The following is a 5,257-nucleotide window of genomic DNA, read 5'->3' on the forward strand; positions in this document are numbered from 1 at the left end:
TGTTCTACATGTTTTTCCTATCTATCTATATTCCTATCTATACTATCATTATTAGTGAACTTCCGCATTGAGTTAGCGTTTGCGTGTGCATCTCCCTTTCTTAATCAACGTTGCACGTAGTCGCTGTCCTGTTCTTTGTGCTTTATCTTAAAAAACTTCTTTGTGCTTTGCTTTGGTCAGTTTTTCCGTACTGCGTGCATCGCAATTACTTCTGCAACACGGATTTGTAGTTTATGAAAGTACCCAACCGTATGTTATTTTACGTATGCGTGCTACGTAATACTGTTTTTCAAGTTTACCTTTAATTTATCTTTCATATATGTATATATACGCTTCCTACTTGCACTGCGTAAACACTTCGACACCTCAAGTCGAAATTTTAAACCTAATTGATGGCTAAAAAGTTACATTAAGCTGCAGTTGTTATGATGGAAATTTTACGAATAGTTGGAACTATCTGCCGTCATCCTAACTATGCCGCTTCATAAGCTTGTTCTGGGTTCTGGATTGATGATTCATGGGAAAAACAACATGAAAATAGAACTAAACAAGCTATAATTTTATCGATGCTTTTTCGAAAAGTGATCGCTATAGAGGTTATATCTAGCGCTTATCTTCAGTTTCAAATTTATTTTAATTGTTCGTTTTTTCTCGTCAGTTTGGAGCTCCCGTGTTAATTTTTGCCGTTATTTTTCAATTTTGAAAACGAATATAGCCAGTGCTAGGCTGTTTAGTGTACGATCGATAACGTTAATGACTTTCTTTCTTTTGACGCGTATATCTTATGATGAGTGAAGCTTTCAACTAACTTTTATCACAATCCTAGCCCATGTAAGGAGCCTTCCTGGTTAGGCCACAATCGAACGATTTTGCTGTTGCTCTGTTACTTCCCTCATCTGTTGTCAACAACTATTCTTGAACTGACGGTGGATCCAAGCTTATCAAGCCAACAACTATCTTACATATTCGGGAACACAGTTCTTCACTGATGACTCGGTTGCTGACTTACAATGCGCGCATGTTTCACGTGCTTTACTAACTAAATTGTTGGCAATGGCGATGACTGTCGGCCCAGATGCATTTAATAACGTTACAATCTTACATCGCATCGTTTTTGCCAGGGATTCTTGCATTAGTCCCGCTCAGATCCCTCGAAGTAAGTTTCCTAGAAAATGCGATTCCATCTTTGTTACGAGTGCGGATTTGCCGGTTCGTTGAGTCTTGTCGACATCTGCCTTTATCCAGATTGCTAACGACTTAACCACTGCTTCATTATATATACATATTATGTGCGGTGCAGCATCCTAGCGATAGAGGGACGGTCATTTAACGACGGCGATATTTTCCTTCCGTCTTTTCCTCCTTTTCGTTAAAATTTTTGATTGCACTGTTTGAATGGCCACGTTAACATAATCTATGTACCAGGTTGCCCTGTAAACCACATTCAAAATACCTCAAATGCTCGCAGTCTTGTACTAGAGAAAACATAAATCTTTTGTATAAAACTCAAATATAAATGTTTTATATTAATTTTATAAATGAACAAACATCTGCAAAACGAATTTGCTCAACAGGTAAACTAGTTACGGAGAAAAACCAGAGTTCACAGATAAGTGCAGTATTATGTTTTTGCAGTGCTGTTCGTAACGCTGTTCAGTGACAATTGCTCCAGAAAAATCTTTTTGTATTGCTAAGTGTACGCCGATCAGAGCTCTCTAAGCAGCTATGAAGCAGTGTGAGTACAGACTTACGCAGTATGAGTAATAAACGCATTACATATTTTTATTATGTTGCACAGTTGCAGTCAACAGCTTCCAATGGCTTTTAAGTTAATTGAAAAGAGGTGAAAAACACCAATGGCAATGATTTGTTTGGAATTTCCGCAAGTTCAATTTGTCTATTGAGTTATTTGTGACGAACTATCTAAAAACCAACACCACTTGACGATTTCCATGTTATCGAAACGAAAATAATTTGCCACAGTTTCTCTCGACGGCCTACTTCGGCTCTTGGTGTAACACAAAGCCTTCAATTTGTCCACACCAGCCGCATCTTTACATGCTGAGGAAGTAAGGGTTTCGCATAGTGGAATACGGATCCTGAGTGCATAAGTCATGCAGAAAAGTTTGAGTCGAGCAGAATGTGCAGATGTTCAGTCATCATCTACTGAATGAAACTTAAATGGCTAAGAATACAACCGTCTAACGACCAATAAGCGTTCTAGAGTTCCTTTAAAGGTCTTGACACTCACATATCCGTCTCATGTACGTTGGCCTACAATCGCGCTAAGAGTATTCACATCTACCTTACCCCCAGTCTACGCTTTACGTTGTTCCAACCGTCAGATAGTTCGAGTTAAACAGTCTGGTCAGTTGAGGATGCAACAATGCGGTGAAATTGATTCAGGGAAACCACTTAACATACAAGCGCAAGTTCTATAAAGCTTCAAGCTCCTAAACTACTTGTCCTAATATGTAGACTGGCCCTCTTCTATATTACGCCTTGCAACTTTATATTCAGAATTTCGCCTAGTAGGTCTCATAACAGTTAAATCTGAAACCCCTAGATCTTCAACATATTGCTAGTTCATTGACTAAATGCAGAGGAGCGAACCCAACCAATAGCTCCACAGGCGGAAATTGGCCTGTATGTGCATGGCACTAAGACAGGAATCACATGGGCAGCTTTTGATGAGTAACAAAGACGCTACAATCTAGGAGAACACCACAAGGACAATACATCCCATCAATAAGGTCCTATTGCGAACACCAACCCAGACATGTCTTAAAATGGGTTTGGTAGAGTACTGCAGCCCTCAACATTGTGCTTAGAATTCTCTAAGGTGCTGTTGACCTGCAAAGAGGCATCTTAGCTGAACATTTTAGGAATTGAAGAAAGTATCTTTTTATGACAAAAGTGACAGCTTCAATAATGATGGTTTTGCATGTCGACATATAGGCCAAGCACTGTCAGTGACAGTCCTGTGGAAATATACTAGTAGGAACATTTTTTTGGACATTAAGCTCCGGGTCTTCTTCAGAGAATCGAAGATGGTACTGTAAACGGCACCATATAATTAACAAAATAAGCTTCTAATCATGGTAATAAGTAGGAAAATCCCTTCCTTGAAATATTACCAATATCATAATCCAAGAGGAAAGTGACCCATAGCATACACACAGCTGGTGATTAAAGACTAACTTGGCTAACTAGCTTAGTAAGTTTTTAGATTGGATCCCAATAAAGCATACGTAATGTAAATCTTTTGATAAATCCGTATTTTTAATGAGCTGCCACTAACTAGCGTGCGTGAATTTTTTACTCGAAGCCCAGTATTTGTAAACCCGTCATCAAATCCAAGATAAACGTGTGTAGTTACTGTTGTGATTCTGCACTCAAATAACGATATCAATAGTGTGCAATATTAAAGAAAAACACATATACATTAGCCAAAATAATGATGTAATACAAGTGATTTGTAATATTACAGTCATTTTTCATTTAGTTTCATTAGTTCCATCAAAAATTATCAACGCTGTCATCGGCGATTCAATGCACAGCGTAAGAAATTACATTGCTAACGCCCGCATAATGGCTTTCGTTTAAGTTAGTATAGTTCACCCTAAGAAAAGACAAATCAGGTCAACAGGATAGGCTCGCGTATAGAATTTGTGAGTGCTACGTTTGATACTCGTATTAGTCATTACCTTAGATAGCTAACTACAAAGCAAACTGACGACACTCAGAGTAGAGTTTAAATAATCATTTATAACCTTAAGATGCATAAAGAGGCACGTTATCACAGCAATGGTGATTATCATATATATATCATCCATGACAACATCGAAAGCACAAAACACGTTCTCGGCAGGGAGTAACTTGTTTCATAGGCAATAGTTAGCTAACAACAGAGATCTCAGCACTGAGATCGGCACAGGTTTGAGGCGACCGCATTTTATGTCCTCTTATTTGTTGCTATTTGCTAAGGGTATTTGGTATTATTAAAAGTAAAGACCGGAATACTTTTTGATGTGCAAAATCAACATTCAAGTTTAAATTACAAAAAAAAACGCAGTTAACATAAAGAAATAAAAATATAGTACCAGAAAACCTTAGAATATAAGAAAAAATATTTATTATTATTATTTACGATTTACTTAAGTATACTTAAGCACAATACGACACAGTAAAAAGACGTTAGTGCTTTAGTCTTTAAGTACCAGGAGGGACTAACTTATAGTTGCAAATTATATAATTACAAGCCGATTATAAATGTGAAGTGAATATAATTTGGAAGAACATGTGTGGATAAAGCAAGAGTTGCTAGGCCTGATGTGACAGAATATGTTTAGATGCGAATTATATCTAGCAATACCCATGGGACCAAAAAGCTTTAGTCAAGCTTAAGTGGTAAGAGCCTCCTGAGATAGCGAGGCGCAAACTAAGAAAAGTTGCATTAAACTCACCTTTTAGGTAGAAGCCACACAACTCCAACACGTGCACAAAGCTTACGTTTCCAAACCAATGTACCAGTCTGCGTAGCCTGAAACGTAAGTATACCCACTAAATAAATTGAAGAAGATCCAACGGGGGCACAGAGCTATCTGTTCCAAATAGAAGCAGCGGTTGGCGACAGATATGGTGTCTTGGCAGAATATCCTCGTTACGTTTGACGTAATGTTGTTATGTCCAACTTGCTGAGCTGCATGGTCGGTTCACTGGGGCTATACCCGTCATGAAACATCATATAGATTGGTTAACCTTTATTTAGTTGTAGTAGCTTGTTGCAAATGCTGTTCAGAGTGGGCGCAACAGTTTTTAAGCCCTAGTAATAAAAAGAGTCTTTTGTGTGACAGAAGTCTTTAGGATAATGTGAAAGGCCACATCGATTGCGGACAATTTTGCATTAGCCCTTGTACAGAATCCGGGAGTTCTACAGAAACATATCAATTCCTATATACTACACCACCGCTTAACCCAATATAGTCTCATCTCCAGCGTCAAGCACTTTAACCCTCTGTGAAAAGCGTCCAGAGCAACGGGGATAATTTTACCCGTATAATCACTAAGAAGAGTTCGCACTAGTTTAAGGAGGATAATCGAGGAATTCGCACGAGGATAATCGAAGATTGTAGTACCCAGATATGAATGTTTAGCATCAATATGGGGAAAAGAGATTTTATCAATTCCTAAACGAAATGATTCTTAAAGTCCTGTGTGTTTGTTGGGCATTCCTGTGAAGATGATTGGGTCTATT

This window comes from Varroa jacobsoni, unplaced genomic scaffold, assembly GCF_002532875.2.
Source record: "Varroa jacobsoni isolate VJ856 unplaced genomic scaffold, vjacob_1.0 scaffold_1270, whole genome shotgun sequence".
NCBI classification, from domain to species: domain Eukaryota; kingdom Metazoa; phylum Arthropoda; class Arachnida; order Mesostigmata; family Varroidae; genus Varroa; species Varroa jacobsoni.